General features: G+C 38.7%; 1 protein-coding gene across 2 annotated transcripts in view; it reads right to left on the bottom strand.

Moving 5' to 3' along the window:
* PAPPA2 (pappalysin 2) overlaps positions 1 to 27,385 on the bottom strand; it is a 522,663-nt gene that overhangs the window by 383,591 nt on the left and 111,687 nt on the right. For both annotated transcript variants that reach the window (XM_084977645.1, XM_084977647.1), the window contains one exon: positions 8,641 to 8,749. The gene's annotated coding sequence lies outside the window, so the exon portion shown is untranslated. The remainder of the gene's footprint in view (positions 1 to 8,640; positions 8,750 to 27,385) is intronic.

Below are 27,385 nucleotides of genomic sequence, written 5' to 3'. Positions count from 1 at the left end.
GGAGGTTAGCTCTTCCTGTTCTATGCTTGTGTATATCCCATATGCTCCCTGTATATTATGTATTTTATGACCCTCTTCACACTCACAGACACTTGTTCAATATTTTTCTTAAGCTCCTTAAGGGAAAGAGTTTATACTCCAGCACCTAGCGTAGTATTAACAAAGGTAGATAGTTAATAAATATTGTTTGCATTATTAAATGAATCTTAACTACACCTTGCAGTAAGGTTGAATTTTACATATGCCTGCTCACTCTTCTGAGTTTACTTCAAACTTTTCTCTTTGCCTGAAAGAGTTCCTTCTGTCACACTAGTCTGCTGAGAGCACCACCTTTTTTTTTCCTCCTAGTATGATTTCTCTGCCATGTACATTCATAGCACTGTATAAACATTAAAAGTATGATCAAATGTTCTGCAGTCAGAATATGATGAGTGAATGACTCAGTGAGAAGTGTTGTCCTATTGTGTGATTAAACAAGACACAGAATATTACATGTTGTCAGAATAGGACGAAGTCAACATAATCTAGATTAATGTGGATGTTACTGGCTTGTCTGTGTCAAGAATGGATGGGGAACCTAGCAATGCCCCTAGCCAAAGGGGAAAAAAGTGAGACAGGTTCTGATACTAATGTTTTTTGATCTTTCCATACCCCAAGCAGTATTTCTTCGCTACCGTGGACTAGGAAAAAGGTAGGGTTATTCAGAACACATGGAGCACTTGGAGAAAGAGAACACAAAACACTTAAAACTCAACTCTGATAAACATAAAACTTGTGTTCTGCCAACTTCAAATGCAGTTTTTCCAAGATACAAATTTCATGGATAAGTGCAGGGAACCAAAGGGACATTTGATCAGTTGGCAACTGAGCTGGAGCTGGTTCTGGATCCAAATTCTTTCCTCAAATCTTCACATCAGCCCCTCCCCCAACTCCATTTGGGTATCCCATGGTGTCAAATTTAGCCTTCGGATTCTTTCACACAGGCTGAATTTAGAGACCTTAGTGTGGCGAGAAACAAATGGCAGAAACCAAGAAACGCATGATCTCTTCTTTCACCTCTTCACCACTTCAGTGGATCCAGTGTCCCTCCTCTTTACCAAATTCGGGTCCAAACGGTGTGTGCAGGTAAAAGGAGGCATGAGGGCGGCAGAGGGGGTGCTGGGGGAACAGTTCAGGTCATGGGGACAATGAGTTCTTCCAAAAAGAGAAAGAGATTCTTAAAAAAAAGAAAAAGCCAATTTTGAGAGTCTAGAAAATGACATTCAACTGAAGTCCATTTCTTTAAACATAAACAGATGTATAATGTCCACAACTCTTCCAATGGAATAATGCCTAAGTACCTAAAGGCACAATGCGGCTGGATATCCAGCAAGAAGTTATGATTTAACACATTGAATTGTCTAAAGAACTATAGTTAAGAGACTCAGATCCATTCTTTCATTCAACTAAAAGGGATTGAATATCTACTCTGTGCCAGAGACTGTGCTAAGTGCCAGGATATTCACACAAGTAAGAGGTCTGCACCCTGGAAGAGCTTATATTTTAGTGGAGGAGACAGGATAAAGAATTATAACAACACTGGGAGGATGGAAGGAAGGAGGGGAGGAAGGATGATAAAGATATGTAAGGAGATGATTGTATGGAAGAGAAATTGCCTATATCTATCTGGGGAATTCTGAAATGACTTCAGTGGATAACACTAATATGAATAATTAATAGTGGCATTAGCAATAATCATTACTGTTACTTTTACTGTTGTACCCTGGTGAATCTAGGGTGACACATAATGGCATGAATAATATCGGCCAAGTACATTAAAATTGTCCCTTTTAGGTTATAAAGTTTACTGCGTTATGCAAAACACCTAAAACAGGCAATGAAGAGTTGTCAAAAATGACTTCTAGTGGTGAACAGGATGGTCACTGGACAACAGAATCCCAAACAAAATCACAAGAAAATCAAATTTCATTCATAATTTTATGAGTGTAATATCTTATAAGTGATTCTTTTTTGAGTAATACTTTTTTTCTTACACTCTTTTTTATTACTCAATGAATTTATTACATTTATAGTTGTACAATGATCATCACAATACAATTTTATAGGATTTCCATCCCATACCCCCAACACATCTCCCTCACCCCCCAAACTGTCTCCTTTGTAAACCGTAAGTTTTTTTCAAAGACTGTGAGTCAGTATCTGTTCTACAAAGAAGTTCACTGTGTCCTTTTTCCAGATTCCACATGCCAGTGATAGAATTTGATATTGGTGTCTCATTGTCTGACTGACTTCACTTAACATGATAATTTCTAGGTCCATCCATGTTGATAAAAATTCTGGTATTTCATTCATTTTAATGGCTGAATAATATGCCATTGTGTATATGTACCACATCTTCTTGATCCACTCCTCTCTCAATGGACATTTAGGTTGTTTCCATGTCTTGGCTATTGAAAATAATGCTGCAATGAACACTGGAGTACATGTGTCTTTGCAAGAACTGGCTTTCTCTGGATAGATGCCCATGAGTAAGATTGCTGGATCAAATGGTAATTCTATTTTTAGTTTTCTGAGGAATCTCCATACTGTTTTCCACAGTGGTTGCACCAATTTACAATCCCGCCAACAGTGTAATAGGGTTCCTTTTTCTCCACACCCTCCCTATTGTTTGTAGACTTTTGGATGATGGCCATTCTGGCTGGTGTAAGGTGGTACCTCATAGTGGTTTTGATTTGCATTTCTCTAATAATGAGTGATCTTGAACATATTTTCATGTGTTTTTTGGCCATCCATATGTCTTCTTTGGAGAATTGTCTGTTTAGATCTGCCCATTTTTTGATGGGGTTGTTTGTTGTTTTGGTATTGAGCAGTAGGAGGGGTTTATAAATTTTGCAGAGTAATCCCTTTTCAGTCGATTCATTTGCAAATATTTTCTCCCATTGTGTGGGCTGTCTTTTCATTTTGTTTAGGGTTTCCTTTGCTGTGCAGAAACTTTTCAGTTTAATTAAGTCCCCTTTGCTTATTTTTGTTTTTACCGTCATTATCTTAAGAGGTGGATCTGAGAAGAGGTTGCAGTCGTTTATGTTGGAGAGCGTTTGGCCTATGTTTTCCTCTAAGAGTTTTATAGTATCCGGTCTTCTATTTAGGTCTTTAATCCATTTTGAGTATATTTTTGTGTATGGTGTTAGGGAGTGTTCTAATTTCATTCTTTTACATGTGGCTGTCCAGTTTTCCCAGCACCACTTATTGAACAGGCCATCTTTTCTCCATTGTATATTCTTGCCTCCTTTGTCATAGATTAGTTGGCTGTAGGTGTGCAGGTTTGATTCTGGGCTTTCTATCCTGTTCCACTGATCTATAGTTCTGTCTTTGTGCCAGTACCATATAGTTTTGATGGGTGTTGCTTTGTAGTCTAGTCTGAAGTCTGGGAGCCTGATTCCTCCAGCTCCATTTTTCTTTTTTAGGGTGTCTTTGGCCATTCTGGGCTTTTCACGCTTCCAAACAAACTTTAAAATGGGAAGGTCATTGGAAGCAAAGCTCTTGGGAATATTCATCAGCATGCCTTTCTCTGGAGGTGGCCATTTTAGGAAAATCTGGCCCCACCTGACATCGCTGAGAAGCCCCAGGCCAAACAACAATCCAGGTGGGATCACAGCCCTGCCCATCAGTAAACAGGCTGCCTAAAGACCCCCCAGGCACACAGCCACCTCTAATCTCACCCAGAGACAAAGCCCCACACACCAGAGGGATTAGAATCAGCTGCACATACCAGTGGGCAGGCATCAGCCCCTCCCATCAGGAAGCCTACAACAAGTCTCCCCCCAACCCCCGTCCCAACTTCAGCCACAAGGGAAACAGACACCAGAAGTAAGAGATGCTACAACTCTATTATCTGTAAAAAGGTCACCATACCAAAAACCTATAAAAATGAAAAGACAGAGAACTATAACTCAGATGAGGGAGAAAGAAAAAACCCCAGAAGAACAGCTAAGTGATCAGGAGATCCTCAGCCTCCAGGAAAAAGACTTTAGACTGTTGATGCTGAGGATGATGCAAGACATTGGAAATAAACTGGCAGCAAAGATGGACAATTTACAGGAAACACTAAGCAAAGAGATACAAGATATAAAACTTAAACAAGAAGAGATGCAAAATATAATAACTGAAATAAAAAAATCACTAGAAGCAGTTAACAGCAGAATACAGGAGACAGAAGAACGAATAAGCAAGGTGGAGGACAGATTAGTGGAAATCACAGATGTGGAACAGAAAAGAGAAAAAAGATTGAAAACAAATGAAGAGAGTCTCAGAGAACTCTGGGACAATGTTAAACGCACCAACATCCGTATTATAGTGCCAGAAGGAGAAGAGAGAGAGAAGGGGATAGAAAAATATTCGAAGAGGTAACAGCCGGAAACTCACCTAACATGGGAAAGGAACCACTCGCTCAAATCCAGAAAGCACAACCAGTGCCATATAAAATAAACCCAAGGAGGAATACACTGAGACACATAAAAGTGATGTTTAAAATAATAAAATATTAGAATTGGAAGCTAGATAGACATCTAGCTTAATTATTAGTGTTTCTTTATTACACATATCTGTCTACCCTTCTGTCTGCCCTATTGGTCTATAAGCTCTTTGAGGGTAGGGCCTGTGTTTTATTTATTTTGTATTATAGTACTAAGAAAGAAACAAAAGCTCAATAACATTTTCTGGAAGAAGAAACTAAGAGGCTATTTATTCAACCCTTTTAAAATATAAAGGCATGGAAACTGAGCCTCAGAGCTATGAAAGAATAAAGGTCAGAGCAAAATGTGTTAATGGTAAAGACAGGCCTACAACCCAGATCTCTTGTCCCATGCCAGGTTATTATATGTCATATCATGGTACCCATCTACAATCAATCCCTAATCAATAGAACACACAGAGAAGGATGCTTTAGTCACTTAGCTTCTAAAGTTCTGTTATCTACTAGTGGCTCAACCCTACATACTTTCACCTCTTTCATGCAGGTACCCGAAAAAACAGAGAATGGAAATTTGAATCCCCTTTTTAAAAATGTTGCTGGTCATTGAAACACTAAGTCTCACCTCTACAGACTCCACAGATCCTTAGAACAATTAGAAGTCCCACAGAATATGTGAAACTAGCCCAGTTTCCCTGTTTTTTTTTTGTTGTTGTTGTTGTTGTTGTTTTTTTTTTTTTACTTCCTACTGTAGGTTATTAGCAGGATTCTATTTTAGTACAGAAATGCTTTTCACTACACTTCAAACCATACCAAAGCAGGTAGTTTTCTACTGAATCAAGGCTGTGACACACAAAGCACTGCTCGGCTCATTTGTCCTTTCAAGCGGTAAAGGGCCTTCCTCTTGGGCTGATGCTGTTTTTATCCCTGTATACGTGTATACCCTGTATATCAACTATGATGTTGATGGTGGTAGTGATGGTGATGGTGATTTTTATTTTCTATTTGTCTTTGGTTACCATTGATTGAATTTTACCTTAAAGATCGCAGGTTAAAACTTAAGGCAGTGGGGGAACTAACTTTCTGAGAGTTTTCATTTATAAAGGAATAAAGCAAAAAGTTAGATAATGGTAATAGTGCTGTCAAACTATCTTGACACACAGTCCTTCAGCTAACCCACCCAGGGCAAGAGGTTTTTATTCTTATTTTACAAGTAAGAATACTGAGTGTCTTGGTGACTACCCACACTCACAGAGCAAATGAATGGTGAAACTAAGCCTCCAATGCAACATTTTGGACTCCAAATCCAGTTGGAGTAACCAGCAAAACCCAGCACATGAAAATTAAATTTCCTTTCTGAGGAAACTAAAGAACTAGAATCAAATAGATTAAATTAAACCATTTTTGTGTCAAGTTCCTAAAATTAAAACGGAATTCTTAATCTCAAACTCACTCTCAGTAGGGCCACCATATTGACCTTGGAAAACTGTAGAGTTGGATCATTTTCATTGCATAGCAAGGAGAAAAAATAACTAAAAGCAATTAGGAAGGCCAAGCAAGTAGAAGGATGTTTTGACTTCAGTTGGTGTAGAAATAGAGTCAGGGAAAAAAAAACCCAGAAGATGTGAGCCATCCCATGTGAGGCTCCAGTATTCATCTGTCAAGGTGAAATTTGATATTGTATCATAAGTGCATATTACATAAGATTCTGAAAACTCAGTGTTTCCAATATGGCTGCACCTCCTAAAATATCCTTCTGGCTGCAGAAGTGTACAATCCTGAAGGCAGAAAGATATTTTATCAAGAAAGTAGAAACTTACTCACCATATTGAATTCTTGAGTTTTACAAAGTTTCCAACATGTGATGTTTCTTTAATTCTGAGACATTGAGATATATTTGAATCTTAAGCTTATTCCACTTATGTCAACTGTTGATTCATTTATGAACAAACAATCTGATATTCTCACTCAATAAGGAGGCACTCTGACAGGGGTCTTGTCTCGAAAAAAACTTGCTCTTTTTTTTGATTCATTAGAGATCCCAATACATCTCCTAAAAGCACTACTTATTTTCCAGGGTCACACAGACCTTAAATATTCAATTACCCAGAAAAAAAAATCAGTGACTGGCATTAAAAACAACTGAATCTACAGATGGCTTAAATGAACATTCTGGGAATCACTAGAGCCACTCAATATTCTCTAGGGAGCATCAACAACATAATTCCTAACTGCTGTAATTTAATTCATTACATACTACTGAGCACCAGATATATGCAAAGCACTAAACTAAATGTTACAGAGAGAATACCATGGTCCCCACTCTCAAGGAGTCACTGTGTAACAAGAAACAGTAGATATGCTTATAAGAGACTACAAAGCAAGGAAAATACCATGAGAAATGTCACAGGACTCCCAACAGTCAATTTCTGCACCTATCTACTACCCTGTGATTGCCTCCAGTAAAGCTGGTGTTAATTTCTGCTATAATAGGGCATCAAGGATCTTCTGACTGGGTCAGATTCTACCTCAGAGTCAATGTTCCATTCTCCCCGCTGCCTTGATCTTCCTGCTTGTCCTTGACCATTTCCCAGCTCCACCTCTCTAACTGCCAAGACTTTAGGCTATCTGTCCTGCCATGCTCTGCACAAGGGGTTCTATGCTCTCTTGGATTCAGTTCCTCTGCACAGGTTTATTCCACTGCCAGGTGCTCACACGTGACATATCCGTGACACTGCCAGACAGCTCATCTGGATTCTGATTCCTAAACCCTGATCCTTAGATCTGGCATACTCTTGGAACTAGCTCTGCTGGGTCTTTTCAGCCCAGACCTAATCCCTATTCCCTATTAAGATCTTTGACACTGCAGATACATTCATAGGCTCTGAGATACAGACTAAAATCACTGAGCAATAAATCAAATCAAATCATTTGAACAGAGATGATGAAACTAAGAGTTTGTTAAATGCCTGAATTAGAAGGACCTTTTGAAAAGAGGACTCATGCTCTGAACTGAGCCACATGAAAGATCGAAATCGCCAAATTTAATATCCCAACAGGAAAAATGTGTGTTATGTAGAAGCAGCTAATTTCTGAAAAATTAACCTCGAGATCCAAATGTAGCATAAAATCTTATAGCTAAGAGCTAGGAAAAATTTTAGATGTTGTCTAGTTAAACCTTGGACTCAATTTTAAAAAATCTTCTGTAGATTACTCTTGTTAGGAAGCTCTTCAATCTCATTCATTCAACCCACACTTAACTAATCATCCAATCTGGGTCAGTTTTAGTCCTACAGCAGGAGATATAAAAATTAAACAAAGATCTAGGCCTCGAGAAGCTTACAACCAAAAGAGGGATAGACCAAAACAAATAATTATAATGCTATGTGATAAATACTCTGATAGAAACAAATACAGACTTCTGTGGGAACTCACAGGAGCAAAGAACAAAACCTCGATGAGGTCAGCGTAATTAAGAGTAGGAAGGGAGATTAGAAATGGCTTTCCAGTCCAAGGAAGTCTTGGGATGTTCTGGAAAGGGCCAAGTCACTGGAGGTGAACAGGTATACAAGGCTGAGATGACAACATCCACCAGGGCATGAAGGCATTAAAGAAGGAAAAGCAAGAGAGGTACACAAGGGCTTGAAAATAAAAGGCTTTGTCTCGTCCAACAAGAAGATGGGCTTGTACCCTGAGGGCAGTGGGTAGTCACTGCAGCATACTGAGTGAGTGAGTTCAGGAAAACATTTGCATTTTAGAAAAAAATGATTTCAGCAATAATGTAAAGGATGGACTAAAGGACTGTGGGACTGAAGAAGTAGAAAAACTAAGCTAATGCATCAGACGTAGCGAAGTATGGCAGGACTGCACACACTCAATCCCAGGGCAGAGGCAAAATCCTGAAAAATAGATAGGAAAAGGAAGCAGCAGCACCAGGCTTGTGTAGGAGCATACAGGATGGGTCACAACCTCTGATCAGAACCCAGTTAATGTCACACCAACCTTTAAGTCCATAGAAGTGCCCAGGAATACAGAAACTACATCATCCATGGTACCAAGGTATTTTTCTTCAAGTCTTTGGTACAGACATCATGCTCAACATTATATAAATTTTCCCCTCCTTCTCCAATTCCCTTACATGTGCCTGCCAGACCATTGCTAGTCAATCTTACCTGCCATTCTTGCAAGAAAATGAGAAATTTTATAGTGGCTGGAGGACCTGGAAATATCAGTCTTGCACTGGGTCCCATTTTTCTACTGGCATCATGAAATTGGAGTTTCCTGAATGAAAAGACAATTACGAGAAATCAGATACGAAATGATGAGGGCCTAAAGTAAAGCAGATTAAGTGTGACAAAAACAGCGAATGGATTAGACTGGCATCTTAAAGAAAGAATTGACAAGACCTAAGGATAACAGAGAACAGAGAAGAAAGCTGACTTTTTTAGATGTCTCTGTGTTAGTTATCTGCCCAGTATCTCCTGTGAATGAAACAGTGGGGAGAGGAAGGCTTTCCAAATACTGAATTACTATGAAGAAGAAGAGCAAGTGCTTCTTTCTGACAATTATAGATTCTCTGTTGGTTTCTGAATAGGTGTAATACTGATCATCTTCCATTAAAGATGGATTAATCGACGTTCATTTACCCTTAAGAAAGTGAAACACAGATTCTTCCCACAGTTCTTTCCAGCCTTGTGATTCTGTCTTTGTGCTTTATACCCTATGTTAAAACATTCACATTATGTACTGAGAGCCTTTGATCCTACAGAAGTGGTTTACAGACATTCTAATCATTGGATTTCTTGTTATAGGAGTGCATAATCCACTCATTATTTCTTCTTGCTTTTTGTTGTATGCTGAATTCAGGGATTTAATATCAGGGTAGTAAATGCATTTTTTAAAATCTCCAAACAACTGATTTCCTTCCAACCTTTTTTCTTTTTTTTCTTTTGGTCTTTTTAGGGCTGCACTTGCAGTAGCATATGGAAGTTCCCAGGCTAGGGGTCAAATCAGAGCTGCAGCTGCTGGCCTATGCCATAGCCACAGCAACACCAGATCCAACCTGCATCTGCGACCTACACCACAGCTCACGGCAACACCAGATCCTTAACCCACTGAACAAGGCCAGGGATTGGACTCAAGTCCTCGTGGATACTAGTTGGGTTCGTTACTACTGAGCCACGATGGGAATGCCTCCTTCTAGTCTTTAATATTATCTGGGCACAAGGTGAACCTAATGAGTTCTACCCAAAAATCTGTTACAAAGGAGCTATCCTGGATGGGCCCCTCCTGAAGCATTTGATTAATCCCAGGCAGACTGTGATGGAAAATTCTGTGCTGGGTTTCAGAGGTCATACAAAGAAATGCATATGTGTCAACCCTGGAAAAGCATCATCTGCATTCCAGCAGAAAACTGTTTTGGAAATGTCGTCCCTCAGAGGAGTTCATGCCAGAGCCAATTAAAGTCATGGTAATAAAGAGTGGAAGATGACACAAATGGCTAGGAAAAAATCATCAAGTGTTAGAACTGAAAGAATTATAAGACATTATCTAGTCTAACTCCTTCCTTTACAAGTGTGGCAACTGCGATTCAAGAGCTGAAAAGCAATGGGTCAGTGGCACTAACAAGACTCCAAATCTCCTGGCTCCAGGGTCAGTTCTTTTCCTATCATGCACTGTCACTTCATGGGATCCCGGAGTTGTAGATAGCAATGCGTTCTGGCTGAGATTCAGATATGCTAGCATGTGGAACTAGGCGCCCTCCTGTCCAGAGGTCATCTATGTGCACCAGGCTATTAAGGGTAACTGTCATGGAATGTTTGTGGACACTGAGATAAGGATCTAGCTGCATCCTTTTACTGGTATGGGCCCAGGACCCCCATGGGAAAGAACTTGAACTGTGTTCATAATTGAGGTCTAGACAAAAACAGACATTTCTGATAGATTGGGGAGGTCTCAAGGGAAGACATGCTCCAAACAGCGACAACCAAGCCACTGAAGGAAAAGTTACCATAAGTGGGGAGGAGTCTCAGGAGGGACAGACTTAGGATCAGGGCCTGAGTGTAGAAAAGAGAGCTGTTATTCTGGGTACAACATGAGGCTATCTTTAAAACACTCTCCATCTAGCCCCCCTGGGATGTCTATATATCCAAGGCAGAAGAGAACTACAGGAACACAAATATACAAAGGAAATCAATCACTCAAAGGCATCCGCATGTCTGACAAGAAAATGACCTCCATGGAGGGCTGGATGATGAAAATAAAAGAGTTTACCACCTAGGAAAGACCCCTATCCAGGTACAAGACACAAGAATGGGCACAAGTTTCCTCACCAGCAGAAGACTCAGAGAATAAACAGGGGCAGAGATGGCGAGGAGCTTCAATCAGACAGCAGCAGTAAGAACACACATATCCAGGAAAGTGAAGGTTGAGAACAGGTTATCAACTGTGCCAAGGCATCCAGAGTCTAGAATAGCTATAACATGGCAGAACCAAGCCAACAGCATCAACCACAGGCAGTGATGAGATACACCCAAAAGTACAGGGCTTAAGAGAGGTACAGCAACAGCACCCTGTGAATATCAGCAGCAAGGCTAACCTGTGAAGGCAGCAATATGTTTTAACCAAGTCATAGCATAGATCAAGGAAGGACAGTAGCTGGAAGAGATAAACTATAGAATTGTAGGCTCTTTTCTTGCTGCTATATTCCATACCCTTAGCACTTGCTTGATACCTCAAATAAGACAGCAAGTATTAATGTTGCAGGTTGGGTTCCCTGGGAGGAAGAAGACTTCTGAGACAGCAAGTTGTATGTGGGACCTTTGCTGTGGAGTCCTGTTGGCATTATACCTATGGGAACAGATGAAGGGCATGCTGAACAAAGGGAGAAATTGGTTTGCGTTAAGTCACAACAAAGTCCTTAGCTAATCCCATGAGGCACTTTGGACCTGGGATGGTTGTTCAGAGTTACCCCAAATTGGGGCAAGGGGTGGGCCTTTAGACCCCTTTATCAAACATGTGGGTTCCCTCCAGGAAGGAAGGGTCACCTTGTATGAGGTGACATTCAGCAGAGGACAGTCACTGGCAAGGGACTCCATTACAAGCCTCAGTTTTCAGCTCCCTACAGCTTGAGGAAGGAGTGTTTCTGTCCTCAAGGACGGTTTGGGACAGTATACACTACTGTACCACAATTTGTTACATAAGTGAAGAGCAGAGCCTAAGTTATATGAGGCCACGTCATCTTTTTGAGGATTCCTAAAGACATAGGAAATAAGATGTGTTTGAGGTCCAATGATCTGACAGACGGGTATTATTGATCACCGGATTTAAGGACAAATTGTTCAAGTAATATCGGCCAGAGTCCATAAGCAAATGGGGGCTTGAAGCATCCAGGCTCCATTAAGACTCTGAAAGGTTAACAGAGTCATTTCCAACCTCCCACCTCTAGAGACTAGAGGTCTGAGTGCCAAGAGAGCCCAACTGCTTGTTTCCTTACATCACTCAATGAAAAAGAAATATGTATGGATTCATGGGCCTATGGCTCACCTGCTCTTCACCTCAGAATTCTGCTTGATAATGGAACTTTTAACCAGAGATCCAAATATAAGCTTCTATTAAGAAAACATTTGGAGTTCCCGTCGTGGCGCAGTGGTTAACGAATCCGACTAGGAACCATGAGGTTGCGGGTTCGGTCCTTGCCCTTGCTCAGTGGGTTAACGATCCAGCGTTGCCGTGAGCTGTGGTGTAGGTTGCAGACGCGGCTCGGATCCCGCGTTGCTGTGGCTCTGGCGTGGGCCGGTGGCTACAGCTCCGATTGGACCCCTAGCCTGGGAACCTCCATATGCCGCGGGAGCGGCCCAAGAAATAGCAACAACAACAATAACAACAACAAAAGACAAAAAAAAAAAAAAAGAAAACATTCGATGATCCTCAAAGCAGGGGTCCTGATAACTGTGCTGGAGAATAGAGCTTATACCTGATGCTAATTGGGGCCGCTATTTTCCGTCTTCAGTATATAGCTTGGAAGCTACACACTCAGGTGTGCCATGGGGTCCTACAGACCAGATCCTGGAGACCCACACCCATCTGGATAAAGAGCCTGCATGACTCACTCATATAGTAATCATCAGACTCTTTTTTAAAAAAAGCTTTATATGATGACCTACCCCCAATAATGCATGGCCTCAAGAATACCCCAGACTCAAACAGACTAGTCTCTCCTACGAGGAGAAGTAAGCAGGTGGAGAGAAAGGAGATCGAAGTATCAGCAGAAATGTCTGTCTCTGTGCTAACCCGGGTCATAGGATGGGAGGCATGAACATTCTTCCCCCAACCCCAGGATGGTTGCTTGTCAGGCCTCTTTTCGATCATCTCCAGGATGAGAGGTGCACTGTTCAGGAGGAAACCTGTTCTGTTACTGAAACCCCTTGTTGGTGTTGGGGGGTTTGGAAGGCTTTCTGCCTTTTTTTTTTTAAGTTGTATCAAATTATAGTTGATCTACAATGTTGTGATAATTTCTGCTGTGCAAAAAAATGATTCATTTTTTTTCAGGTTCTTTTCCCACATAGGTTACTACCGAATATTGGATAGAGTTCCCCGTGCTATTCAGCAGGTGGCTGTTGACCATTCGTTTCGTATACCATAGTATGAATATGCCAATCCCAAACCCCTAATCCATCCTTCCCCGCCACTTGTCCCGTTTGGTAACTGCAAGTTTGTTTGAAGTTTATGGGTCTTGAAACCCCCTTATTTTTTAAAAATTCTTCATTGGTCTGAAACGAGAACTGGTCCCATTTGATTTCTACTCCTCTCTTCTTCAAATTCTGCCCACTAGAATATCCAGGACTATCTGTGTTCCCTATGATACACGGACTCTGACCCTCCTTCGCATATGCTTCCTAAGCACAGTAGACAAATCTTCATGACAATATTTGTCCAACGATGTTGCTAATATGTGTGTCCTAAAAATGTAGTTTTCTTTTTTAAAAAATGTATTTTATTGAAGTATAGTTGATTTACAATGCTGTATTAATTTCTAGTATATAGAAAGTGATTCCACTGTACATAATATATATATGTGTGTGTGTGTGTGTATATATATATATATAATAGTTGGTGTCTGCTAATCCCAAATTACCAATCTATCCCTTCCCTATCCCCCACCCCACCCCCCAATGGCAACAAGTCTGTTTTCTATGCCTATGAGTCTAAAAATGTAGTTTTCTACACCTTACTCCTTGGGCTAATTCAGTAGATCTGATGTGAAGCCTAGAACGCTATACTGTTTGACAGATACCTAGGTCATCCAAAGATCCTGCTTTTGGAAACACAGCATTAAACTATAGGGTTCTCAAGAGCAGAGATCTGTCTACTTTACTTAGTAGAAGGTTCTGAATAAACCTTTACTGAATGAATGAAAAATTGAACAGGAAAAAAAAAGAATGAAGACTTTTAAGGATAGCTATCATTCACAAATTTTAAGATTCTTCCTTTTCAGAATAAATGTATCTAGTTTTCTTTACAGCAGATCCTTCATAATCCTGACACTTTCCCCTAAAGCATTAGAGTTGTCAATACTTTTGTTAAAATGTGGTATCTAACGTCCAGTTCATCACCCACATGTGGTCAGTGCAGGGTACAACTACCTCCTTGATCAGAACACAAGGATTCTCCTAAGACAGTGTGAGATTACAGTACTTTCTTTTCATAGACAAATGACACCATTGGCCTACATTACACTTGTATCAACTAAAACTTCTATAAAACACCCTGTCTAGAATAGAAGTGGTTGATTTTTTAAATTAATTGTAGTACTTTTCTCCTAACCCTATTAAACGTCATCTTGCTGCTTTCAGCTCATTGTCTTAGTCTATCAAAAGCCTAGGGAATCTCAATTCTATCATCTAATGTTCTAGCTCTTCCTCCCTGCTTTGTGTCATTGGAAAATTTAGTAAGAGGTTTTCCATGTCTTCATCTCCAATTCAATAATTAAAATACTAAAAATAACAATGACAGAGCCAGAGCCAGAAAACTGAAGTATACCAAGGTAGATCTCTCCTCAAATGATACAAAACTTGTGAGCATTTTTGGAGTGAGGTTATTGCACTCCAGATGGTTATAAATCCACCTAACTGTGCTTCCTTCAGTCCTTACTTCTTCTTGTCAACAAAAATATCATGAGAAGAACTTGATGTTCTAGGAATAATTCAGACTAGGAAACTTGAGTTTATTCCAAAGTCTATCTGCCATAAGCTTACTGTGTGACATTAGGCAATACAGTCAATCTTTCTGGTCTTCCTTTTTCACCTACAAATGAGGAATTCGAACTAAGTGATCCCGAAGATCCCTGTTAGCTCTACAATTTCACAATTCCTGGTATCTTGGTGGAACATGGTACTTGCAATGCTAGTACACTCTCAGTAAAAGAAGTTGCTTTGACATGACTTGCTGCTAATGAATCTCTACTGTTTTTTAGTGAAAATAGCATACTTTTCTAAGTTCCTAGAGCAATTTGCTTAATAATATATTCTCATATGTTGTAGTCCTATCTCCTCTCACAAGCAAATGGAAATCAAGAGATTCTGATATTGGACTGAAGTTCCAGAATTCTGAGAGCTGGCATGGGGTTAGGGTACTGCTTACCTGCTAAGCCTTGAACATGGGGATGGACAGATCAAGACTGGGCAGTTGTGTGAATCAACATCAAAATCTCCCATTTGTAATTTCTGAAACCTGTATTTTCCAGTATAAGCGTTAAAATGTTTGCCTCCATTTGGCAATGCTCTTCTTTGCCACTTTTTTCCTCAAAGATCATTAGAAGCAGTTACATGTACATATTTCCAAGTCCATGATTTATGTCTTCTTGGTCTAAAGATTTGAATACATTTAAAGGAGCTAGATGCCCTTTTGCTTTTACTCATTTATCTCAGTCTTTAATGCCTTACTCTTATCTTTCAATTTGCTAACTGTTTTCTTTAAAGGAGAAGAATGAGGAGAATAAGAGTTAGATAGGTCTGGAAGTTCCCATTGTGGCGCAGCGGAAACAAATCCGAATAATATCCATGAGGAGGCATGTTCGATCCATGGCCTTGTTCAGTGGGTTACGGTCTAGCATGGCCATGAGCTGTGGTGTAGGTCGTAGGTGCAGTTCAGATCCCATGTTACTGTGGCTGTGGTATAGGCCAGAATCTGTAGCTCCAATTCAGTCCTTAGCCTGGGAACTTCCATATGCCGTGGGTACGGCCCTAAAAAAGCAAAATTTAAAAAAAAAAGTTAGGTCTGTATTGCCTTCAGCAATGGTTAACACTGCCTCACTAACTTTTAAATAACAGAACAATGTTTTAATATATTTCTTCCTCCAAAATTCCATTTTTCAATCTTCATTTTACCCTTTCCTTCACTCCTTTGTGATACAATGATCTTTTGCTTGGTGACTTGAAAATGTGCGTGAGAAAAAGACTATTGTAGATGCCAAGTTGAACAGCAGAGGAGTCATTAGGCAGAAAGGAGGAACTCTGAGTTACAGCATTTGGACCAAGCAGCTGTTTGAGAAGGCCATTTCCGAATCCTCAGAGAAACACCCAGGAGATTAAACCACACAGAGGCTCTGAGCTTCAGAGGGCAGACCAATAAAAAATGTGGCTACCAGAAATTAAATCCACTTAGTGCTCATAGAATAATAGGCATTTAAAAAGCAATTTAGTCTCTTCTGAAAAACAACCAGATTCATGTTTCGTTTCATCTTTGCTCTGAGGTTTTTTTTATTTTATAAGGACAAATAAAATCGACTTATGTGTTGTTTATCCAACAAAGATATCAATGTAAAATAAAAACCAGAGAATGGTACAATCTAGTGTTTATCCCTAACTCTATATCACTCACATCTAAAGAAAGTCTACAGAGAATCTAGTCTACTTTCAATAATCTATTGTAACTATACAAAAAAATAAAAGCATAATTTCCAAGAGATATTCATTTTCTAAAAAGTTAGACAGCTCCTTTGAAGTTATTTTATTCACAAACTGTCACCAAAAAAAGTTAACTATGTACAGTGTAGGATTTGAATTTGGTAACCAAAATATTAGATAGCAATGAAATTAAAAGAAGATAACAAAACTTAGAAAGATTTGGGGGTGTTGTTGTTGTTGTTGTTATTATTATTATTATTATTATTACTATCTTCTTCTTCTTGAAGCATCATGACCACAGTCACCTAAGGGAAATTCTACCCATTCTGATCCTAAATACCAGAGACTAAAGTTTCAGTCTGATGCCAGATTCTTTAACTTTTAAATGGCTCCAAATAATTTTTCTGGAGCACATAGCTGTACAGAAAGTACAGAACTAAAATATTTTATTCAGGAGTTCCCATCGTGGCTCAGTGGTAACAAACCCAACTAGTATCTGTGAGGATGCAGGTTCGATCCCTGGCCTTGCTCAGTGGGTTAAGGATCCAGCATTGCTGCGAGCTGTGGTGTAGGTCACAGATGTGGCTTGGATGCCACATTGCTGTGGCGGTGGCATAGGCTGGAAGCTGCAGCTTCTATTTTACCCTTAGTCTTGGAGCTTCCATATGCCGCAGGTGCAGCCCTAAAAAGACAAAATATATATATATTTTTCAAAGACCTCCAGATTTCACATCTTTTCTCCCAACCCAAGAGGAACAGTATTAAGGACTGCTTGAGAAATGCCTCAAGGACTAGCTAGTTTATATCAATTTTCTCACATTGATCTCAAAGTGCAGAAATGATTCTGTTAATTAAGTAAGAAAACATATGTGTTATATAAGTAGCCTATATATGCAGTTATACAAATAAAGGCCCAAGTTCATCATCTTTAGCAATAACCATAAAAAGGAACTAGACTTCAAATAACTGATGTTCTTACAGAATAGAATTACTGTCCAACAAAAGAATTCTCCTTCTTCCAAACAACTACTTTAGACAGTTGTATTTGGTTTTCGTGCCCCCCACCACAAAAGATACATCATTAACCTAGGAATAGAGGGGAACTTCCTTAACTTGATAAAGAATATCTACAAAACTCTTACAGCTAACCATCGTTAATATTACCATATTTAATAGTAAGAAACTTGAAGTTTTCCCACTAAGATCAAAAACAAAGAAGCAAGAGATGTCCCCTCTCACCAGTGCTTTTCAACATCATACTGGAATCCTGGCTAATGTAATAAGACAAAGAAAATAAATAAAAGAAATACATATGTAGAATGAAGAAAGAAAACTATCTTTGTTTACAGATAATATAAACATCTATGTAAAAAAATACAAAGAGGAGTTCCTGTTGTGGCTCAGAGGGTTATAAGCTATGAGTAATATCCATGAGGAAGTGGCTTTGATCCCTGGCCTCGCTCAGTGGTTTAAGGATCCAGAATTGCAGCAAGCTGCAACATAGGTCACAGATGCAGCTCGGATCAGGCATTTCTGTGGCTGTGGCTGTGGTATAGGCTGGCAGCTGCATCTAGCCCTAGCTTGGGAACTTCCATATGCCACAGGTATGGCCCTAAGAAGACCAAAAAAAAAAAAAAAAAAAAAAAAAAAACCCAAAAGAATCAACCAAAAAACAAGACAAAAAAAACAACCTCCTAGAACTAATGGATTATTATAATAAGAGCGCATTAAATTATAAGGAGGACATAAAGCAACAAGAACTCTCATTCATTGCTCGTAGGGATGCTAAATGGTACAGCCACTTTGGAAGACAGTTTGGTCGCTTGATAACTTCTTATAAAATTGAACATACTCTTACCATACAATCCAGCAGTCACACTCATTGGCATTTACCCAAGAAACTTAAAACTCACATCCACATGAAAACCTGCATATAGATGTTTATAGCACTTTATTCATAACTGCCAAAACTTGGAGGTATCCAAGATGTCCTATGGTAGATGAATGGATAAATAATCTGTGGTACATCCACACAATGAGAGGTTATTTCGTGCTATAAAAGAAATGAGCTATCAAGCCATGAGAAAACATGGAAGAACTATAAATGCATAATACTAAGTGAAAGAAACCAATCTGAAAAAGCTACATACTATATGACTCTAACCTTAAAATATTCTGGAAAAGGCAAAATTATGGAGACTATAAAAAGATCAGTGGTGGCTGGGAGCTGGGGGAAGAGAGGGATGAATAAGTGGAGCACAGAGGATTTTTAGGGCAATGAAACTATTCTGAATCAATATAATGGGTCTAAACCATATAATGTTTAACACCAAGAATGAACCCTAATGGAAACCATGGACGTTGGATAATAAATACGTGTCAATATAGGTCCATCAATTGTAACAAATGTGTCACTCTGGTGGGGGAAGTTGATAATAAGGGAGGCTATGTGTACACAGGGGGCAGCGGAGGGGTATATGGGAAATATCTGTAACGGCCTGATTTTGCTGTGAACCCAAAACCACGCTTAAAAATTGAAGGCTATTTTAAAAATAAATAAATAAAATTATATCCATATTCTAAACTATGGAACTTGTGAATGTACATTTATTTTTATAATTTACAATGAACTGTGTTTGCAAAGGGGTCTTTTCAGATGTAATTAATTATACCAAGTGGAGATCATCCTGAATTATCTGGGTGGGCCCTAAATCCAATGACAGGTGTCTCGTAAGAGACAGAAGAGAAGACACAGGCACAGAGGAGAAGGCGAGGGGAAGACAGAGGCAGAGACTGGAGTCATGCAGCCACAAACCAAGGAATGTTTGGAGTCATGAGAAACTGGAAGAGGCTAGAAAGGATCCTTCCCTAGAGCTTCAGAAGGAGTACAACCCTCCTAACATCTGGATTTCAGACATCTAGCCAGCTGAAACATAAGACTAAGTTTGTGATCTTTTTTTTTTTTTTTTTTGGCAGTAACCACATGAAGCTATTAAACCAGTTTAGTAGAATAATTTGGATTAAGAAAGTTTCAAAGACTCAAGTCTACCTTCCCTTTCTACCCAGGACAGACCACCCCTCCATCTTTAAAGCCAGCAGTCAAGTCTTTCTTACAATACATTGATCTAAAACTCTGCTTCCATCATTTCCTTCTCTGGCTGTTCTCCCTCCCTCTTCTACATGTAAGTGCCTGTATGATGACACTGGCCCACCCAGATTTTTAAAAAGTATAACCTCCCTGTCTCAAGTCCTTAAATGCATTACATCGGCAAAGTACCTTTTACCCTATGAGGTAACAGATTCACAGGTTCCATGGATTAGAATGGAGATACCTTGGAGGGGGGACATTATGCTGCTTACTGCACATCACTAAAAACATGCTTATAGACAAACCTACCACAAGACTAGATGACAGGACTTACTGCGAACCACAAAATAAAAAAATAAGACAGACAGAGAGAGAGAAATAACAACATGTACAAAGCCTGCATGGCATTAGCATCTAAACAGAGGAAGCAAAGGAAAATAGGAGAGTGTCTGATGCATTTGAGAATAGGAGAATGCCAAAATCCCCAATAGATACGCACTGGAAAGTCAATGGGCCATTTAAGATCAGTGGCTGAACTGAGAGAGGTTCAGTGTTCACGGTGAGTACAGGGAGTACACAACAAAGTATAAAGAAGCTGGGTCAACCTAGACTACATGAAACCTTAAAATTAACAAGCTAAAATACTCCATCCAGGATAAATCGCAACAGTAAGGAGAAGTCCCTAAGAGTCTATTCAAATAGAGCCTGACAGAGAAACAGGAACAAAAGGGGAAGGAGGGTAGGAGGAGACAATTTCAGAAAGTATGAGTCTATTTATTGGTCACTTTGTTTTTGGTTTTGTTTTTTTCTATTTTTTAGGGCTGCCCTTGAGAGATATGGAAATTCCCAGGCTAGGGGTCAAACTGGAGCTGCAGCTTCTGAACTACACCACAGCCAGAGCAGCTTGGGATCTGAGCTGCATCTGCAACCTATATCACAGCTCACAGCAATGCCGGATCCTTAACCCACTGATCAGAGCCAGGGATCAAACCCACATCCTCATAGATACTAGTCAGGTTTGTTACCGCCTGAGCCACAATGGGAACTCCCTATCAGTCACTTTGTGAAACAACATAAGAGGAAGCTCTTGAGTCATGACATTTGAAAAGTTATCCTGGCCTATCCCTGAAAACACATAAAAATTCATTTCACTTAAATTGAGACACAAAAAAGGATCATGATCAAAGCTCATAAAAAGTTATAATTTTTTAAAAAAGAAATCAGAAACAGAATAAGAACCTTTTAGGCAGCAAATGCACCCCAGAAGTTCATGTGTACAAAACAAATAAAAACTGTAATCTAATATTTCAAACTGAAGTAAAAATCAATTAAGAAAATGATGGAAGTGTTGAAAGACCACATAGATCATCGTAACTAGAATCCTTAGAAAAAGGAAAATAGAACTCAGAACAGAATATAAATAAAAGAATATATAATCTCAGTAATTACAACTAAATTAGAAGGAGCAAATGAGTAGATAAACTTGATAATGCGTTATGATAAACAGAAAATGAAAAGAATGAAAATTTTGAACTAAAAAATAAAAAGCTTAGAAACTTCAATGCCAGCCTACATGGAGTAATAACAGAGGCCAAATTTACCATCTCACGTGATCAAGTAAAAAAGAAAAGAAAAGAAAGATGAAAGACAAAATATATGAGATGATGGTTATCAAGACATTAGATGTCTGGCAATAAAGGGCACTGATCTCTGAAAAGGAGGAAGCAAAAAGAATGAGCCCTGCTATTGTCGTGGTGTACTAACCAAAAACAGTATCCAGGCTACAGGGCAGGGGAGGAGGACTCAAGAGGATCTCAGCGTTCTCATGGATAGATACAGCTGGAAATGTAGGGAGGTCAGGACAGTCAGAGTTCACAGGGCAGAATGCTAGACAGGAGAGAGAGAGGGAGAGATCTGCAAAAGGTTATCCTTGAGTTTTCATCTGAATACTGACCAATTCATTCATGTAAGAAAACTACCAAGCAGGGAAAGAGACACCTAAAAGGATTAGAGGTAACGGTTCTTGGGGCTCTTGGGGAATAGCTTCTAGCCCCATCGGTCAGAGTATAGAATTTAACACAGGGCACAGTGTCAGGGAAAAATGAACACTATGCTAAATGCTGCTCAGTCCCATCAAAAACAAAACCAAAAACTTATAATCAGGACCATAAAAGATGAAACTATTTCCAAGAAATTAAATGGTATCACAGAATAAGAAGCAATATTTATAACGGTACAAAAATATCCAGCAGTCAACAAGGTAAAATTTGCAATGTCTGCCATCCAATCAAAAGTACCAGCCATCAAAAGAAGGAAAAAAATATGATCCATAGTGAGGGGAAAAATATCAAGCAAACTGATCCAGCAATGACACAAACAGAATTAATAAAGATATTAAGAGGGTTATTATCCAGTGTGTACTAAAGTCAGATCTTACTGGCTCAGGAGAGTCAGCTTTTCAGTTCTTCTCAATTATTGGGAATTTTACAAGACAGCTGTTAAATATGACCATCATTTAAAATTAAATTATATAGACTTACCAGTAAATAATTTATAAAGAAACAGTAACAAATACTAAACCTCATCACTTGCTAATTATTTTATTGCATTTTAGTATGATCCATGCTTCTGAAGTTAAGGTTATTAGATTTGTATACTGAATATACTATGAAACAGTGCGCTCCTATTGTGCATCTTTTCCCAACTCTACATTTAGTGATGACATGCTGGTGGCTTGAAACTAGCCACACTGGGATGGTTTAAAGCACAGAAATTTGCATATGTGACAAATCAAGTCTATGTTATTTTGGGGGGCCAAAAAGCCAATTGTTAAACATTTGCCAGCGCAATGTCAATTATAACTGTATTCCTTAGGCTCAAGAAGCTAGAATAAATATGGACCACCTTAAGTAAAGACACATAAGTTGATAGATAGATAGATAGAGTATTCTAGACATGAAAGGTACGCTTGATAAATATAAAGGTAGATTAGACTTTGAAGAAGAAATGATTAGTGATATGGAAAACAAAGTGAGAAACTATTCAATATAGAATACACAGAGAAAAAAGATTTTTAAAAAATAAACTTTATTGGAATATAGTTGACTTACGAAGATGTGTCAGTTTCATGTACAGAGCAAAGTAAGTCAGTTATACATATACATATCTCCATTCCTTTTCAGATTATTTTTCCATATAGGTTATTACAAAGTATTGAGTAGATGATCCCTAATGTAAATAAATACATCTTTGGTGAGCTCTAAGACAATTTCAAGTGACCTAATATACATATAATTCATGTACCAAAGTGATATCAATGGAGGAAAAAAATTTTTTTGAAGAAATAGTGGGTAAAAAATGTTTACATTTGATATAAACTGAAACTCACAGGTCAGAGAATCTCAGAGAACCCCAAGTACATGAAATATTAAGAAAACTATAGCAAAGACATCATGATCAACTACTTAAATCTAGTGATAATGATAAAATCTTAAAAATGGTCAAAGGAAAATGGCACATTATATACAGGGGAAGAGAGGCTGAGGAATAATGCAAGTCAGATGACAATGGAGCGAAAATAACTGAGGAAAGGTATCTTTCAACCTAGTATTCCATGCATGTAAAAATATCTTTCAAAGGACTAGGTGAGGGATCTTGGAAGTGATATCAGTAAAAAAGTGGCATGGGAATTTCTAGCTCTCCTTCCCAAAAGAAAATATCAATTTGAACAAACTATCCATATATGAAAATACCTTCACCAGAGCTAAGGGTTCTAGGTGCAGAATTACAGCACCTGGATGAAGCACAGAAATTTAAAAAAAGATGCATTGAGGAGAGTACGAAAGACAGGGAGTTGTATTATTCCCATCACCCCTTTCCCAAGCCCAGACAACCCAGTGCAGAGAGAGGCACCATCCCCAAGGGAGAAAGAAAGTGAACACCCAACTTCACCATGGATGCCAGAACAAGCCTACCCTAGTACCAGGACGACTCCTATAGTCCTAGGTGGCTTCCAGTGGATTCCCATGAACATAAGCCTCCAGAATACCCCAGTGCCTGGCTGGCCCCTGACTCCAGAAAGGGTTCCACAGACCCTAATTCCCAGCCCAACAGAGCAGACTAGCTCCAAGAGACCCAAGCTCCAGGCCAATGCCCACTACCCCCAAACCCCAATGATATAGGCTACTCCAAGAGTCCAAGCTCCTGGCTTGTCCTAGTGCCAGGCCAGCCCCCACGGCACCAGCCTTCAAGTCAGCTCCAGGGAAACCAGGTTCCCAGCATGTGCTAGTACCAGACCAACTCCCATGAACCAAGACACTGACACCTACTCTAGCAGTCCCCAGCCCTGGTTGGCCACTATGTACCCAGGATCCAGCTGTACACACATAGACACAGGTTCCAGGCCCATCCCCTCAGACTCAAGCACCAGTCCCACTTCAGTGAACCCTAGGTCTAGGCCTGTCCCTGAAGGCCTAAGCACAAGGCTGGTACCCATGGACACAGGCACCAAGCCAGCTCCCATATGAACCCAAGCACTAGACCTGCCAACCCAGTAGGCATGGACTCCAGTAGCCCACAAATCCATCAGACAGCCTATTCAGAATCTCTGTAGCAGTTGACTGGACTTTGCCTACCAAAGCTAGTCTCTAAAGCCTGTGAGAGGTACCTGCTTCTTCACACAGACACAAATGCAAGACTGTAAGGGTCACTGAAAAACAAGGAAACGTGAACCACTAAAGGAAACTAATGAAATGCCAAAGACTGACGCTAACGAATGGAGATCTGTGTAAGGTTCTCATAGTATACTTGAAGTGCATAAAATCACTCGAAGGTGAACAGTTAAGATTTTTAAATGTGTACTAAAAACTAAATCAATCTCAAAAAAAAAGAATTATGACCAAAAAACCAGCAAAAAAAATTAAATATAATTATAAAAAATAATCAGTCTAATAGCAGAAAAAAGGGACAAAAATAAGATAAATAAAAAATAAATAGCAAGATGGTAGTATAAGCCAAGTCACCTCAATTATCAAAATAGTGGAAATGGTATAAATACCCCAATATCAACCTGAATAAAAAAATAAGATCTAAATATTTACTACCTATAAGAAATCCATTTTACACATAAATACATCAACATGTTAAAAGTAAAAGAATAGGAGGAAAAAACAATATACCATTCAAATATTAATTTAAAAAAAGCTGGAATGGCTATATTAAATTAGACAAAGTTGATTTCAGATCAGTGACTATTACCAGGGATAAAGAAAATCATTTCATAATGACTGAGAGATTAATTTACCAAGAAAATATGACATTAAATTCTTTTGCCTAATAGTAGAATTTCAGAATAAGCATAGTGAAACCAATAGACCTATAAGAAAAAAAAAGTTAAATCCATAAATCTCTCTTAATAATTAATACTTGGACAAGTAGACAGAAAATCAACAAGCATACTGAAAAATTTGTAACTTTTATACCAACCTAACCTATTGGCATTTAGAAAATGCTCCAACCAACAAAAGAATACACATGCTACTGTGCACATGGAAAATTCACATGTATAAATCATATTCTGAGCCATTAAACTAGTCTCAATAAATTTAAAAGTACTCAAAGTATCTCCTCAAACAACAAGAGAGCTACATTAGAAATAAAACGCAGAAACTGTAGAACAGAAGCTATCTGAATAACCCTTGGGTAAAAGAAGAAATCAAAAGGGAAGTTAAGAAGTATTTTACCTATATGACAATCCAAAAAAAAAAAATCTCAAAATTTGGAAGTTGCAGCCAAGTAGGGATCTGAGGGGAGTTGATAGTAATAAATGCCTTTATCAGAAAGTAATAATGTTTTCAGTTAAATTACAGCCTCCACCTTAAGAAACTAAAAAGAGAGAAGTAGGAGTTCCCGTCACGGCACAGTGGAAACGAATCCAACTAGAAACCATGAGGTTGCAGGGTTCGATCCCTGGCTTTGCTCAGTGGGTTGGGAATCCAGCATTGCATGAGCTGTGGTATAGGTCACAGATGCAGCTCGGATCCTGTGTTGCTGTTGCTGTGGCTGTGGTGTAGGCCAGCAGCTACAGCTCCGATTAGACCCCTAGCCTGGGAACCTCCATGTGCCACCAGTGCAGCCCTAAAAAGACAAAAAAAAAATTAAATTAAAAAAAGAGAGAGAGAGAGAGAAGTAAATTTAACCCACTGTATACAAAAGAAAATAAATAACAGAGATTAAAGTGAAAACCAATGAAATAGGAGAAAAACAATACAGAAAACCAATTAAATGAAGAGCAGTTTCTTTGAGAAAAATGACATGACAACCTTCTAACCAGCTTTATTTTTAAAAGAGGCAGAGAGAGAGAGGAAAATTGTCACTATCAGGAATGATAGAGGTGATATTACTACAAAGTCAATAGAAATTAAAATGATAATAAAGCAGATGATTGGATTAGGAAGATGTCATATATATACACAATGGAATACAGCCATAAAAAAGAACAAAATAATACCACTTGCAGCAACATGGATGGAACTAGAGACTCTCATACTGAGTGAAGTAAGTCAAAAAGAGAAAGACAAATATCATGTGATATCACATATCTGGAATCTAATATACTGCACGAATGAACGTTTCCACAGAAAAGAAAATCATGGACTTGGAGAATAGACTTGTGGTTGCCGAGGGGGAGAGGGAGGGAGTGGGATGGATTCGGAGCTTGGGGTTAATAGATGCAAACTATTGCCTTTAAAATGGATTAGCAATGAGATCCTGCTGTGTAGCACTGGAAACTATGTCTAGTCACTTATGATGGAGCCAGATAATGTTAGAAAAAAGAATGTATACATGTATGTGTAACTGGGTCACCATGCTGTACAGCAGAAAATTGACAGAACACTGTAAACCAGCTATAATGGAAAAAAACATTATATTAAAAAATAATAAATAAAATAAAAATGATAATAAGGAAATATTACAAACAATTTTATGTCAATAAGTTTGACGAATGAGATGAAATGGGCTAATTTCATGAAAATCACTAATTCAATGTTCACTAAGGAAGACGTCGACAAACTGAAGCCCCCTACAGCTAATTTTCAAATTGATTTTATAGTTCAAAACCTTTCCACGAAGAAAACTCCAGCCCATATGACTTCACTGGTTAATACTATCAAGTGTTTAAAAAAAATAATAATACCAATTTTACACAAACTCTTGTAGAAAACTGAAGAGGAGAGAATACTTCCCAATTTATTCTATAAGGTCAAGATTACCCTGATTTTATATGTCCAGACAGAGACATTACAAGAAAAGTAAATTGTAAAAAAATATCTGCTATGAACATAGATGTACAAATACTAAACACAATTTTAGCAAACTGAATTTTACAACACATAAAAATGATATTACATCATAACAGAATGTAATGTTTTTTAACATTTTAAAATCAATCAATACAATGTGGCTGCCCGGGGGGAGGGGGGGGTGGGAGGGATTGGGAGCTTGGGGTTATCACATTAACATTTTAAAATTAAAAATTTATGTTAGGGCATAACATAAATGCCCTATGTTATCTCAAGAGAAGCAGGAAAAGTACTTAACAAACACCAAAAGCCATTCCTGATTTGAAAACAAACCAAAAACTCTCACAAACTGGGAACAGAAGGAAATTTCCTCAACCAGATAAAGGGCAACCATGAAAAAAACCAACATAATATGTATTAGTGAAGAACTAAATGAGTTCTCCCTAAGATTGGGAAAAAGAAAATAATATACATTCCCACTCTTATCAACATTGTGCTGGCCACTACAATTAGACAAGAAAAAAAATTCTGTATTAGAAAAGAAAATGTGACATGCACTTATTCACAATTACAATTAAATGCAAACATTTCTAAATACCAAATATATATGTATACTGTAGGA

Source organism: Sus scrofa, chromosome 9, assembly GCF_054392235.1.
Source record: "Sus scrofa isolate SSC_HxYL_T2T_F1_AM1 chromosome 9, Sscrofa_HxYL_maternal_Yorkshire_Landrace_v2.0, whole genome shotgun sequence".
Taxonomy (NCBI): domain Eukaryota; kingdom Metazoa; phylum Chordata; class Mammalia; order Artiodactyla; family Suidae; genus Sus; species Sus scrofa.
Note: the sequence above shows the minus strand (reverse complement) of the source record. Positions and strands in the feature narration are given on the sequence as shown.